This window comes from Mytilus californianus, unplaced genomic scaffold (genome assembly GCF_021869535.1).
Source record: "Mytilus californianus isolate M0D057914Y unplaced genomic scaffold, xbMytCali1.0.p SCAF_34, whole genome shotgun sequence".
Lineage (NCBI taxonomy): Eukaryota > Metazoa > Mollusca > Bivalvia > Mytilida > Mytilidae > Mytilus > Mytilus californianus.
In genome coordinates, this window is record NW_026262684.1 from 1,404,425 (window position 1) to 1,421,421 (window position 16,997).

A 16,997-nucleotide genomic window follows, 5' to 3' on the forward strand; every position below is an offset into this window, starting at 1 on the left:
TGGTGTTTTGTTCTCATCTCTTCAGCCAATTATCAATGATTATTGACTGAAGATTTAACCCTATTAGAAGTGTAGCGTTTTAGTTTAGAAAGAGAAGTTGTATTGAAAAATCTGAATTTGGGACACAAGTTTTAGTCAATGTAACTTGAACTTAAAAATGTGGATAATGTTTGCATAATGTCCAATGGCATATATGTCATGCATGTTCAGGTTGACATATGCATGATGTGTATAAGATAGGTAATAAAAGTTGAGAGTGAAAAACTAAAAATTATACCATTGTGGTTAGAATGTGGGCTTTCTTGCACTGTCTGTCGTCTGTCCACCTATATTTGTCGGATTTTGTCCAACAAATATTTTCATCACTGTTTTTCCCAAAACTGCTGATCAAGATGAGGTGATATTTAATGTTGAATGTTCTCAAATTTTTCATTACTTTAATTAGTAATGCTGATGAACAGAATGACTTCATATTTGGTAAGTGGCTTGACCATGATGAGTTGTGTCTGCCATTTTGGATGTGTCAACATTTGTAGATACTTCTTGTTTTTAGAGACTTTGAATTGTGAATTTCATATGCTTAGCAAAACAACTGATTTATTCTTGTTTGTATATAGAATTAATCACTGTGTATAAATAATTTAACTAATGATTTGTTATTTAAAAAAGCAGGAAACTCAATCAGAAGTACAGAAATTTTTATATTGATATGATCTAGATATCAACCAAAAACATCTGCTTAAACATTTTGAAAACATTTTTTAGGCACAGTCTCACTTGCAAGAAAACATCCAAAAAACATTTCTATAACATTATTTGATGTTCATGATGTTTTTCAAACGTTCAGAAAATATTTCTAGAAAATATTTTTTAAAAGATTATCAAAATGTTTTATACGCCATTGTTTTTCACATTATCATGATATTTCTTTACAACATTTTAATTATATTATGCAAATATTTTAGAAAATATATTAGAAAACGTTTTAGCGATATATATTCTACCATACATTTAATGTTTTTCTCACGTTTTTTTTGTGATATTTTCATGACATTAGACACAACATTTTAAAAACATTTTAAAGATGTTTTTTATGTTTGCTGGGTTATTATAACCCTTCGAACTTTGCCTTTAAAAAAATCCTTGCAGCAACAACTATCTATCAATGATAGGAAATACAAGCTCTGGGTTATCGTATCAATAAACTCATCATAGATACCAGGATAAAAAAATTATATTTACGCCAGACGCGCGTTTCGTCTACAAAAGACCACTGGGAGATAAATACTCCATTTGCAGACATTGCTTAAATGTTGTTACATAGAATTGAAAATTTATGTGTAAGAATATTAATGTATTCGGTAACTAGAACGTTGATGAGCGATGAATCTAAACCTGTATTATTCAATTTAACATGTTCACTTAAGGCACGATATAAAATGTCAGTGAACTCTGCAATGAGGTTCCTGAAAAAATGCGATGACACATTCATAAGACGGACGACAACGCTGACACACAGTAAGGCGATGGACAAATGTATATCAGTATCACATTAATTAAACTATTACTAGTAAATAGCTTTTAATATTGCATCATTCAATGAAATGCATATAATTATATATATATATACAACTACATTTGTTGCATAGGGATGTTACGCTTCAGTCACTCCAAACTAGTTCTCACAATGTCTGAACCAATCCTTAAAAACACGTAAAAACGGTTTGTGGTCTGGCTTGAACTTATACAGTCTATAGAAAGTGGGAATCCAGAAAACCGTTTTATGTGGAATCTCGATATTTAAGAAATAATTCATGGTGACTTAAATTTATACTGATTTGACCATGGGTTTGCCATTTATGCTAAATATTTTACCACAAGCGGAAAAAAGGGAAAACCCGTTGTAAAGCCAGTATAAATTCAAGCCCCCATGAATTATTCTATTCTTATAGGACAAATACGGTAATTCTTTTGGATCGAAGTGCTCTTGGTGAAGGCAAAAAAGCTGCCTTTCCCGTAAATAAACGCACTATTACATTGACGTAAAAGAACGGAGCAAACTGAACTATTGACATGCTTAAATTATTTACAATCACGTATTTAGATAAGTTTGGATGAAACTAAATGATAATTTTACTTATATGTAAAACAAGAGGCTGTCAGAGAGACAGCAAACCAGATTTTCCTGCAGAGGTTGAACCCTGAACAGATGAGCAAGTATGGACACAACATTTAAGCTTAAAACAGCTCTGAATTTTGATTGTGATTGAATATTTGATACAGCATTGGTTTGTGACACAAACTAAATGTGTTCAAAGAACTGAAAAATTTGAAATTAAACATTTACCTATTATGGTCCAATATCCAAATTATAAGTACATTGCTAGAATCAGCATACTGTGGATTCATTATTATTCGTTGGATACCAATTTTCGTGGGTTTCGTGTGCACAGGTGAACCACAAATTCAAATGTTCAACGAATAACATATTTTCAATAGGCTTTGTATACAGAGATTGGCAAAACCACGAAATCAAATAACCACGAATATGCAAGTTTTCAGCAATCCACGAAAATTGATACCCACGAAAATAAATGAATTCACAGTATCAAAGAACCCCAATAGTTCAATTTTTGATGAAATACTTCTAAGTTAAATCAGTTTTGTTCAAATGGAAATAAATCAAACTTTATTTCCATGAACCAATAATATAAATCTAAAATTAAATATAATTTCACCATAGACTCTAAAATTAGATATGACTTAAAAAGATATGATGTTATATTTATTTTAAATTATATCAGATATAAATAATAGTTTTCTAATAAATCTGTCACTTCAATTATAATTGGATGATTGCATTGGAAATTAACAGATGTGGATTATCTTATCACTTAGTGTAGAAATCAAAATCAAACTTTATATATATAGCTGATAGTTCCCAATATTTTTTCGTTCATTTGTAACATACTAATATAGATCTGCAACTTATCTAATCTTATTTTAACTTTTTAACTTATAAATAATAGATTATTATCTATTGAATTTTTATATCTGGAACCCCAAACATGATCAAGTATAAATTAAAATTAACATACACAACAAAACAATTATATACATATATCACTCAGAAAATTAGTTTTTACAGAATAACAAACACACCATAAAATTATTAGTAATGTAATTAACTTCAAAATGTCTAATACTATAGCTTATAATCATCACCACTTAGGAAATAGAAAATTTTCAAATAAATCTGTCACTTCAATTATAATTGTGAGATAAGACATTTACCATATACTTTACCTTAGTCATAATATGACAACAAGAGAAAAATATTTAAAAATACCACTTTTGGATATTAAAAATGGCGACAACTCAAAAAGGAGAAATACTAAAATCTTGAAAAAAATTGTCAAAGCGTTTTCATGTTATGGTGGAGACACTGTTTGGCAGCCGCCTGCCCGCCTGCTCGCAAGCCCGCCCGTCTGCCCGCCCGCCCGCCGTACATCCCCAAATTAATAACCGATATTTACTTCGAAAATCCGGTTAAAAAATTGATGCGATTGTCATACAAGTGTGAGGTTTAGCTAGGTTTAAACCAGTCATTTTCTTCATGAGAAAATGCCTGTACCAAGTCAGGAATATGACAGTTGTTATCCATTCGTTTGATGTGTTTGAGCTTTTGGTTTTGCCATTTGATTAGGGACTTTCCTTTTTTAATTTTGTTCGGAGTTCAATATTTTTGTGATTCTACTTTTTCCTGACCAGTTAGAGCCATAACCTCTTAAATCAATCCCAACCATCCTTTGGAGGTATTGTAACTGGTGGTACCATTTCATTGGGATCCATACACTTATACACATGTTATTGTCCTGAAACATCAAAATTCTTATTGTTGGCCACTTTTGTACCTTAATTATTCCTAAGACATTTACCCCACAATCGATCCCAACCTTCCTTTTGTGGTGCAGAACCTTGAAGTAAAATTTCATAGAGATCCATCCAATTTGGATAATCTCACGTTAGTCTTGGTTGAGCTGTGATTAATGTTGATGTTGGTCAATAAATCATTATTTAAAATTTAAGCTAGAAATAAGGGCCTCCTCAGAGGTTTATCGAATCTGCTCATTTAAATAATATATTTATCAATCTATAAATAGACCTCTGCAACAATGGTCAGTCTTAAAGAGGTATATTTTTCTTTTGAGAGTCCAAATCTGCATGGAACAACTAATTTTGTAAGATAAGTGAACTTATATGTAAATGCTACTTTTACCAATTTCTTAAATTATTTTGATTCTCAATTGTCTCAATATAGATTTAATTTCTCACTGCATAATTATTTTATCTAAACTCTTAAAAGTAGAAGTTGTTTTCTGATTACTAGTAGTCAATTGTTTAAAAAAGACACTGAATCAGTTATAAGAAAAATATGCTAAAGGGGGCCTGAAAGCCCGTTTACATTTTCACATGACGTTACATTATAACGTCATATTTGTGTCTTGTTCCTTTCGTACAATGTAAGGGTAGAGGGAATGCTTTAGTAAGTAAGTGAGTAAGAAACATACCTGCCCTTATTGTCATCCCTTCCTTGAAGAGTTTATTCTGAGGCTACCCTTGTCCGTCATGTCCTTTTTACACTTGCTATTATACTCAAATGTCGTGCGTTTGATTATCCGTTACTGTATTTTCAGTTATTGCTGAGTACTTAATATATAGTATTTTAATATACCTTATGCAATTCAATATATATTTATGACCCGTACATATACCTTTTCTTCAACATGTTCAATACAAATGTTAACAAATGAGCATTCATCAATATATCTATATAGTTCTAAAAATAGCAACACTCAACATTCAATCTGTTAAGTCTTATATCTGAATGATAGATTATGGGTTTTTTGTGACCGCTTCTCTTTCAATGTTTCGACAGCCTATTATATTTATATCAATTAACAAAAATACTATCTCTACATATTTTCCGAGAATTCCAACAAACATTAATATGTACGATTGGTATGTGCACTTCCTTTATGTAAATAATTTCATACGTTTCCCAAAATACAATTTTCGAAAATTACAACATAGGTTTATGCACTGCATTGTATGTACAAGGTCCGTGATATAAAATAAATCATTTGTAAAATTTGAATTTGCATTGACCCAGTTGTGTATTGTAAATAAGAGAAAATAAAAAAATCTGTAGTTTGCTTGTTCGTGGTTTCACTTTCATATTTGAAATTAACTCATTGGCAATCATACCACATCATCTTGTTTTATATTAAATATATTTTATTTTTTGTTGCCATCTTATCTCCTTTTGAATATTTGTAGAGCCTATGATTAAAAGGGTAATTACATCAGAATTGCTTTTCCAGGTTTGAAAATGCCAATTGACGTTTAAATATATGACATTTTTTTGTAAATCTGTATCAAACTATAATATACTAGTCAACAAAAGTAACGATATACAAGTTTAAACTCCAATTAATCATAAAATATAATAAATTTGAAAAAACTGTTAAATTATCCACTGTAAAACATTTATTTGCAAAGCAAATGCATATGATTTAAAGAATTTGACCAAATTGGAAGTTAGAAAATAACATGTTATTTAACATAGGGGTCAACTTTATTTTGCGGGAAAAGATGAAAAAAGTCGGCACTTATTTTCGAAGATGTAAAGACATTCAAAATTTTAAACAGACGATGTTTAAGTTTAAAGATTTAAGTCTAATATCGATTTTGAATTTTTTGGGTGAAACAACAATTTTTAAATAACAAAAATTGAAAAAAAAAAGAATTCTCGTATTTGCCTTAAATTAATGGTTTTGATAAGCAAATAACAGCTGTAAATATTGGACCAGTTTGGCAATTATTTTCCTTTGTACAGTGTATTCAATTTCATTATATATAGAAAAGGCGTTGCCTTGTATCGTTTTTTGTTGATAGTATAATATATTAGATATGTATTACAAAAGATATACAACACGAAGTGGTTTTGGTTTTGACTTTTTTAAATGTTTTTGTTTTTTCGTCTAGTTGTATTAAAATTGAATAGACATATATTTCTAGGTCAAATACATGGGAAAAATCAGATGTATTACTTGCAAACATATATTTTGTTAAGTTCTCTGATCTTCAAATCGATGATAAAATAAGCGTCTCATTATCTTAATGCATCATCTGCCATGCGAATCCACACTCAGTCACAACGTCACAATCTGAAAAATTACAGATTAGACTACTCTTCTGATATCTTTAGATCCAAGACTTCGAACATTTACCACTAGTGATTTGAAACACTATCATATCGTATCAAAAAGTAAAATCACAAAAATACAGAACTCCGGAGAGAATTGAAAACGAAAAGTCCCTAATCAAATGGCAAAATCAAAAGCTCAAACACATCAAACGAGTGATTACCTACTGTCATATTCCTGTGATAGGCATTTTCTTATGTAGAAAATATGTTTCACCATATTCTTGATAGGGACCATTAAACTGACCTGTGTATTGTTTTGGAGGTATAAATTTAAACATGAGACTATCCTATTCGTCCTGCTTAATTAAAAGAAAAGGAAATAGCAGATACAATATAAATAATTATCCAAATATTCGACAGCGAGTTTGTCGTTGGTTTTCCTGTTTGAATGGTTTCACACTAGTCATGTGTGATGCCTTTATAGTTTGTTGTTCGGTCCTCTAAGTTACAAAATATGTAATTGAATTTTCAATATAGATTTTCGTTTCTGTATTTCTGTTTTTGCTTTGTTTTTGTAAGTGTTTTTTTTAGGGGGGGGTTCATTCATATATGTGCAAATGTCAGAAAATAATTTCTAAATAATATAAGATTCTTACCTCTTAAAAAGAGTTCATAAACGTAAATCGTGCTGTAGATACTTATATTTTCTAAGCTGTCACGTGATCTTATACATGTCATATCCTCATTCATAAATAGATATATCGTTTTAATTTGACATGAATGGGTTAAAATAGATGATTGGTTCATCCTAGCTTAAAATTCAATAAAGGGATTTGATAAGTCCCAAATATTGCTCGAATTTCTAACCTTAATTTCAAAATGAATTTTTAAAAATATTTAAAAGTTGACTAGATAGGTCGTTGTTTGATTTGTGTTTTTTTTTTAAATTAACGTGTGTGCATTCATTTTAGATGTCAAAGCTAGCATTTTCGAAAGCATAACGTTTCCCTGCATTTGGGGATAATTATTTTTTACATTTACGCGCAGCTTTTGATTACAATTGCCCAAATGTTTTTACGTGTATACTCAGGTAAATATAAAGGTAATATGAATATGAATAACATAGAAATATAAATGACTATAGTGATAACTGTTAATTTTCAAAATAAATATGATATAAATTAATATTGAAAATATTTGTTAACTCATATTATATTTTGTTCATATATAATTCTAAAAAATATAAAGTGATCATGATAAACCCCGTTATAGCTTAAGGCAAACATGTAAATTCATTGCGAATATTACACAGTAAATAGTGTTTCACCGAATAGTTGTCGCTTTCAAGTTAGTAAATATTTTTTGTAGTGTGTAAAGGTGTGTCAATGCACAAACATGGAGTTTTGTTTGTTTGAAAGCAATTAGCTTCAAATTTTTGGCACGTACCGACATGTAAAGTCATGTACTATTTGTACTTTTTCCTTTTTAGAAGTTATGTTTTTACATTTTTAACATTTTTATCTGTATATATGTTTTAGGATTAAGTGCTTGTACATAATAATGAAACGGACTTATCCTACTCGATGTCCCACTTCAGACTAACGGAAGGGGTACTTGTACTCGTAAACAATTGATTAAATTAGTAAATAGATAAGTATTATTACCTGTAGTTACCTGAAATAACCTGATTTTACCTGTAAAATAAATGCGCGCAATTTGATCAAAATGTCGTAATGATTTTTGCTCGCAAACATAATGGCAAATGTAATGCACCGTCAATTTAAATGTTCATAAAATTCAATGGAAAAAGTGGACAATGTCTATAATATTTTTTTACTGAAAACAAAAAGGGCCTGCATCGGTAAAACATTTTGTTATCAATGGCAAACGACCTTTCTGATCTGAATGTTTAGCCTATCGAACATTTCGCTGTTTAACTTATTTGCCTAAATGTAGTTAAAATTCAAAAGATTTCCGCTATATTCTTTTCTTCTTTTTGGCATGTTAATGTCAGTTCATTTTAAGTTAAACAGGATAAAGAATTTCTATTTTTTCGCGTTCTCACATATCTATGTTTCAACTTTTTTTTCATTTCAAAATAATGGACTCAAAGAAAAAATACTTTGCCAAATAAAAAAAAAATCCACTTTATCTTTACAGTTATTTTTGTTGTTTTACTCTATTGCAAAATATGAACAGAAGGTGTTAAATTTAAATGTAACCAGACAGCAAATAGTAAAATCACAAAAATACTGAACTCAAAGGAAAATTCAAAAGCTCACATAAAAACACATCAAACGAATTGATAACAACTGTTATATTCCTAACTTGTTACAGACATTTTCTTATGTAAAAAATAGAGGATTAAACCTGGTTTTATCGCTAGTTAAACTTCTCACTTGTATGACAGTTGCATCAAATTCTATTGTATTGACAACGATGTGCGAACAAAACAAACAGACATAATAGGTGAAAATGTCAAAAACAGGGGTACATCAGTCAACATTGTGTTATAATCTTAATCACTATAACAAAAAACAAATATGTAACAAAGAAGCCCAAAAATGCAAATAGACAAAAAAACCCAAAAATGCATATAGACAAAGAAGCACAAAAATGCATATAGACAAAGAAGCACAAAAATGCATATAGACAATATTAGCCAAAAATTGAAGACAATAATACGCAAAATTTACCATAGCACAATAACACAATGACGGGATGTATAAGTACAGAGCCACGTCATATGTACCACAAAATCACAAAAAGGCATATAGACAAAGCACATTAGCAGAAAAAGACAAGAATACAAATATTCTCTTGAACTGAATTTTAATGTGCGTATTGTTATGCGTTTACTTTTCTACATTGGCTAGAGGTATAGGGGGAGGGTTGAGATCTCATAAACATGTTTAACCCCGCCGCATTTTTGCGCCTGTCCTAAGTCAGGAGCCTCTAGCCTTTGTTAGTCTTGTATTATTTTTAATTTTAGTTTCTTGTGTACAATTTGGAGTTTAGTATGGCGTTCATTATCGCTGAACTAGTATATATATTTGTTTAGGGGCCAGCTGAAGGACGCCTCCGGGTGCGGGAATTTCTCGCTGCATTGAAGACCTGTTGGTGACCTTCTGCTGTTGTCTGTTCTATGGTCGGGTTGTTGTCTCTTTGACACATTCCCCATTTCCATTCTCAATTTTAAATATTGTACAATATCTCAATAACACAATGATGGGATGTATAAGGACAGAGGCACGTCATATGAATCAAAGAAACACATAAAGGTATATAAACAAATCACATTAGCAAAAATGATGACAAGAATACATAAATTATCATAGAACAATCCCACAATGACGGAATGTAGAAGTACAGAGTCACCTCAAATGGATATCACTAAAAACCGACGGAACAGTAAAAGTAATATTCCTTATGACAAATAAAAGAATACTATACCGTTATTAAGATGATACACAACGTCAGCACCCAGAATCTATATTTCAAGACCATCGTGTTTTATTTGTGAAGTTACAAAATGCATTTGTGCCCTTATGACAAATAAAAGAATACTATACTGTTTTTAAGATGATACACAACGTAAGCACCCAGAATCTATATTTCAAGACCATCGTGTTTTATTTGTGAAGTTGCAAAATGCATGCCACAAAATCACATTATTTCCTCCAGGACTCGAACCCAGGACATCTGTGTTGCAAGGCAGCGCGCTCTAACCGACTGAGCTAAAGACTTACGTCCCATGCTCAACCGCTTACCGTTTGCTTAGTATCTACTTCGTGTACCGAGAGAAGCAAATCCGTCACATTTTTTTTTCTTTTACACATATATGAATTTGTTATTGGCTGCAAGACGAATCGCTTTGTTGCGTTTAAATTCAAAATCCACAAAAGAATAAAAGTTTTTATCCAATCGATCCGTAGTAAAAAAATTATTTTTACACATTGCTCGGATACTTGTGGTTAATGTTATAAAATATCGCCGTCCTTATATTAATTAGTTGAAGATTCTTTGAAATTATATATCATTGTATATGACCCATTTACAGAACTTTGAAATAAAGTATTGAGCTATTATATATAATAGTCATTAACATGTAATCGATATTTGATGATAACAAGATACAAAATTTAACTGAGATCACTACAGGATATCTGCAGACATTATATCTTTTTATGTAAAAGATAACGGATATATTTTGAAGATTGCAAATTTAAAATTGAATGTCGTTTTTTAGGCATAGATTGCCTTGGCTGAATTTGGAGTTTAGGCCTTTAAATGCCCTTTCATTTAGTGTGCCAATGATGAGCGTCTTGTGTATACAAAATGTAAAGCCTGGTATCGTTGATGAGTTGTTTTTTTAATTCATTCAAAATGACAGCAAGTGACAAATCACATTTTGATTAAATGAAGATAATATTAATTGAAAAAAAGCAGTGAAATCTATACTTGATATATTCTTATCTATTTTTGAATATTTTGTTGATTCATCCTTTGCCTTTATCTGCATTGAAGAACACATTCGAATTGTTTAATTTATGTTTTCGTTTTTAAAGTGTATATTTCAACTTGAAACATTTTCCAGCTCAAAATAACGGACTTAATATTTGTGATAAATGGAACCTTTACCGCACTTTCCTTTGCTGAACGAAGGTTTCGATGCAGTGAACTTGAGCAATATCCTTCGTCATAGATTAGATCAATCGAAAATGCCTTCCCATTTTAAAGATCAGTGTGTACCATTCAATTCTTATACCTATACCAAACCAATTACAACTAACATTTTCAATTACAAACACGTGTCGAAGGATCTCAATATTGACGACTTCAAGTCTAAACCTCCTGACTGCACCTGTGATAGTTCCCCGTTCATATATAATCCGGCTGCCCACGTCATTACCGGTGACATCACCATTGTCAATAACACTTTCCTGCAAAATGTGATATCCAAAGGTCCAAAATATCGGGAGCCTAAATCCATCAATTAGAAACACAACTTAAAAAAACAGATGGATTCAGTCTAAGATTATGCCAGGCAGTAGGTTAAACGCGGGAAAGAAGACGTAGATACTCTTTCCGAATGAATAAGGGCTATGAGGTCGTTGATACAAAGAAACTGAATGGATCTATCAATACCCATGCTATGTCAATCTTAAAAGACCTAAATGTTGCAAAACACTTGTCCTATTTCCATGACAAATATGTAGTTGTCCCCGCAGAGACATAACGCCATAAACAACATAGTTTTTGTGTGTGAATCACATTACATAAACTGCTTGATAAATGAATAAGGTATTGACACTTAACTTGGAAATTCAACATATACCCCCACGACACTTACTAAAGAGGAAATCCTGGATAATCATAGGTCTGTTCTATGTTCCTTTGAAATTTCAACCAACGATGAGGAACTGGATCTTCCATCACTGTATTGGATACCTAAACTATGTTGTGTTTTGTGTACTATTGTTTGTCTGTTTGTCTTTTTCTTTTTTATGTATTGCGTTGTCAGTTTATTTTCGATTTATGAGTTTGAATATCCCTCTGGTATCTTGTACAAATGTTAAAATCTCAGAAATCACAAAATCACGGTAACTAGCAGGTCACACAAAATATTTTGCAAAGGTATCCACAGAAAACTTTGCAAATTTACATGTACAACACAATGACAATTAAATGTTACATATAAACACAGTATGCACACTACAATTATTGCTGAGATTCATTCATTTTCCTTCTTTCTGTGTAATTTTCGATTCCATCTACATATATGAAATCGTCTTCACTTTCGCTTGAACTATCATTGGTGGATAGTAGATTTTGCGGTTGGGCTCCAACAATTATGTCAGAATAGATTGTCTTATTATCAATTCCGTGAATAATTACTGAGCCAGGCAACTGTCGGTCTTCAAAAACAATGTCTGCATAGTTCAGATCAGCTTCAGTAATCTGCAATTGAAATGTACTTAATATTATATAATAGGGAATTATTTATTGCGCCAGTTTTTTCAAACATTCTCTTAAGGATCAATGTTCTCGTATGCACTGTATTTGAAGCCCAAAGAAACAAAACACAACAATAAACGATACCGACAATGATGGAATGTACTGTACATAAACGTCTTTTTTTGTTTTCGTTTTCTTTGCATAAAATCTGTATGAGCAAAAATCCTTGCAATTAAATTTAAAAAGTTATAAATTTAGACGAGGATTATGTCAGACCATGAACAAAAGATAAAACAGAATGCATATAAACTTTTCCCGAATATATTAAGGCTGTGAGGTCGTTGTTACAAACTACATGTATAGTACGCAATGAGTCTCGGAACGTGCGTGTTATGTATATGACCTACATGTTGGAAAACATCTGTCATATCTCCTAGACAAATATGTTGTTGTAAATCATATAGTTTTTTCACATTATATAAACGAGGGAATACAATGATTAGGTACATGTATTGACATTTCACTTGGAAATACATTCAACCAAATTGAGGAATTGCTTAATATTTCACTTAATTGATACCTGAATTATATAAATGTAGGATATTGTTACATAAAACTTGTAGAATCATTTAGGGTACATTAAATTCATCTTATTCTGCAGTAGTATGAAATTGATTTACAAAAACCCCGAACTCCAAGGTAAGTTGAAAAGGGAAACGTCCATAAAAACTGACAAAAAACGAAACGCTCAACTTTGTCAACCAATGGATAACAACTGTTATATTCCTGACCTGGTATAGGATTTTTCCGAAGAAGATGGTATGTTAAACCTGGATTTACATCTCGTCATATCTCTCACTTGTATAAAAAAAATTGACTATCATACATTTGCAGCTCCGTTATATTGACAAAAATAGTGAAATATTCAAATATATTGTGATCGATCTGCCACAGTTATGTTAGCATTCAGCATCGTTATAACAAAATTAGCTCGTTAAAACAAACAAACAAAATCGTTGAGTACTGCATATATAACAAAACCGCAAAAAGTCCATATTTTTGTAATTTATAGTATAACATATAGTATTGTATAATAGTAAACTAGTAGTTTTTCGACATATACACATGTCCCGAAAAATGGGTTTGTCTCTGTCTTCTCTTCTTACTACACAAATAATCCTCATTCTAAACATTAAAACATATTGAATAAACTTTCTGTTTACTTTTGGCTTGAGATCGACAATATACTTTACTGTTTATATTTTATATGTTAATAAAAAAGGAGTCAATAGCTAGATTCAACAGAAACTTCCATTTGGCAAAACATATCGTCTGATTCGACATCATGTGTCGTCGTTGATAAGAAACTTGTATTTTCAACGCTTGTAAGATATTCTGTTGACTAATGAAGTTTAATCTATTAATGCCTTTTGTAATCTTCAATCTTAAACAATAACTTCTGCAAAACTATAAATATTTATAAATTCAATAGCAATAAACTCAATATAGTGCATTTACCTTTGGCATAGGTGTTGCTAAATGTTCCTCAATCCTCCGAAGTAACGCACATTGCAAACTCCGTCCTAGAACGATTAAAGATTAAAATGCAGAAAAGTGCGCTATAAAAGATTATGATTATCGTATAATCGTTATTACTTTATCTTTGTTTATCTTTTTGTTGTTTTTCATTTTGGAAAAGGTATTGTCCATTTTTTTCCGTTTTGTCCCTTGGTATATCTCCCCTTATTTAATTTTGATTCGTTTTTCTTTTAAGACGATCACCAATAAAGGGAAATGGATACTTCTATGAAGTTGAATATTATAACTAACTTTCGCGAAAAAAGTATAGCAAAAATACTTAACTCCCAGGCAAGTTTCCATAAAGTCCTTAAAAACTGACAAAATCAAACGCTGTCAATCAACAAAAAAGCGAATGACAAATGCCATAATTATGACTTGGTACAAGTATTACAGATGAAAATTTAGGGTTAAATCTTGTTTTGAAGCTAGCGAAACCTCCTACTTGAATCACAATTGTGTATAGTTTCGATATATTGACAAAATTGAGTGAGGAACCAAACAGACATAATAGGTTGACGTGACAATAATAGGGATTCAGCAACCTCAACTTTTATATATGTAAATATAAAATGTGATGGGTATACGGTTTGCAAAAAAAAGTAGTCTTTTCGGATTTGGATGTCCGTACATGAACATTTTTGCATGATAATGAACCCGGTAAAATGTTCTGATAAAATTACGCTATTTACAATCAAATAATGTTTGTGTGTCTCAGAAAACAATCTTCTTTTTTAAATGAAAAAATTACTAACGAAAAACATGAATTGCCTTGCAAAACTTCAAACAAATGCATACATCTGACCAGGGAATCAAACCAACAAGCCATCTAATTTACCTATTTACAAGTTGGATAATGGAGTACTAAAAAAGGCAATTCTCTATATACCTGTCAGAAACAACGAACATTGTATGCAATTGATTTTACTTGTATCAAAGTATGTTCGAATGTGGCATAATTCCTAAGAACCGGAATTCTGAAAAATGTCCTTTAAAATTTACCGTTAAATAAACATTGAGAAATAAGAAGTCTGCTATGGAGGTAAATGCAAATTTGCCCCCTTTTTCTAGTGCCTACATTTAACATCATGGGTTGTTTCGTATGGACACGAACAGTATATCCTCCATATCAGCACGAGTGCATGTATGAAAATCATCACCTCTAATAAGAAAATTAATTTAATAAAATAAATATTTTACCACCATTTTCGTTGTAAGTTTGCATCTGCATCTGGTATAGTTGATTATCATGTGAAGATGAAGGTATTTGGATATCATGTTCTTCTTCGCCTCGTCTAGTTTGTGGATTTAAAAATTCAGAAGACTGGTACAGGCGGTTTTCAACGGAACTCCCTAGAAATTAAACATTAAAAAAAAAAAATTTTTTCTTTAACAATTAATGGTTTATATCGTAGCAACCTTTATAGTTATTTGTATTTTTGTTCTTCGCTTAAATTGTTTTTTTTTTTTAAAACTAAAGATATTTTTACCCCCAAAGGAGACTGATATAAAAGTAATGTCACTACATTTAGTCATTGAGGGATTCATAAGTGGCCTGTTGCAATGTTAAGTTTATGTCACAATCTAATATATTCTCATTTCTCAGTAGCCGTCCATGACATTCTTTCCGGTTGCCCTCTTATACGGGATCTACCTTTTGAATGTATTATTGATTTGTTGTCGTCCTGATAATTCATGAGATGCTTGCTACTGGACGTTTAGCAATTGACAAACAATCATTCTTTGTTAAAGGTCGTACAGTGAACTTTAATTGTTAACTTGTGCATGTTGTGTGTCATGTGGTTTCCTCTGTTGATTTATCTCTTTCCTAATAATACTTCATATTCTCATCTTTAAAATTGATGTACCACCTTATAAATATTCATGACGTTTCCTTTTATACACTTTACTTCGAATAAAACAACCTTTTATATTGTTTTTTTTTTTTTAACTTAATGATAAAGTATGCAGTTGATAATGAATTCCTAATCATCTTAATAACGTGTTATAGTATTCTTTAATTTGTCTTTGTAAATTGTTACTTTTACTTTTTAGCCTATTTTGACAGTATCCATTTCACGTGGCTCGGTACCCGTCATTGTGTTGATGTACTATGGTAAATTTTTGTATACTTATCTTTCGTTTTTGCTAGTTTGATTTGCCTTTATGCCATTTTGTTTGTCTTTGTTGACACATTTGCTGGTTTTTGTAGTGTTTATGGATTATAACATAATGTTGAATGATGTACCCCTATTTTCGACATATTAACCTAATAATATGTCTGTTAGTTTTGTTCCCACATCGTTGTCAACATAATGAAATTGTATTCGACTATCATACAAAAAGTTAAGAAACAAAAATAACAAACTCCGAGGAAAATTCTGAAGATAGATGTTTACCTAGCTAACAAACCAGGTTAATCCTTCATTTTCTACATTCAAATCAGGAATATGACAGTTGTTAACCATTCATTTGATGTGTTTGGGCTTTTTTTCCATTTGCTTAGGAACTTTCCGTTTAGAAGTTTCCTCGGAGTTCGTTTTTGTTCTTGTTTTTTTACTCTTCATTAAAATAAACAATTAAATAAATTGGGTTTTAATTGTACCTTGAGTATCTGAAGCATATTCATCTTCAAGTCCACTAAAAGTAAATTTAATATGTGCATAATTATTGAATATAAATACTATTCTAAGGCAGAATATTTTCACAGTTTTCTCTTTATTTAATGCTTTTTCGGTGATATTTCTTTCTCAAAATCATGTAGACTGTCATTCCACAACAGTATAACTCATCACTTATCTATTCGACTGTTTGTTGTGTAAAGATTAACAACTGACTTCGCACTTGTATGCCAAATTACTTTATTAATTATTAATAACGATTAATTAATCTTCAGCACCGAATCAATTTGTATAAAAAATAATTTGTTTCAAGAGTCATTGACGAAAAGTAATGTGGTAATAGCAATTTATTTATACGAAATAATTCTTTCGCGTTATGTTCAATGCTCATTTTAATAAGAGAGGGCACTATATTTGTCAATATAATTTAACAGAAATATTACTTATGAGCCAAATGATCAGCGCTTGTATTGCTGTTCTTCATCTCAAGGGCTTCAACACTAAGCTTGCGATATGCGTATAAAAATATCTGTATGTACATACTCGATTTAACAGAAATATATAACAGAATATAGCATTCAGTCATACCAATCGTTCAATTCCATTTTCGTATGACAGAAATGCAGAAT

The 16,997-nt window shown here is 30.9% G+C and overlaps 1 long non-coding RNA gene across 1 annotated transcript; it reads right to left on the reverse strand.

The window, feature by feature from the left end:
- Window positions 1–10,564: 10,564 nt before the first annotated feature.
- On the reverse strand, window positions 10,565–16,389 carry LOC127736599 (uncharacterized). The gene is made up of 4 exons (XR_007999066.1): window positions 16,353–16,389; window positions 14,948–15,100; window positions 13,688–13,752; window positions 10,565–12,172 (listed from the first exon to the last, which is right to left on the reverse strand). It is a non-coding gene; the product is annotated as an uncharacterized LOC127736599 (long non-coding RNA).
- Between the last annotated feature and the right edge of the window lie 608 nt (window positions 16,390–16,997).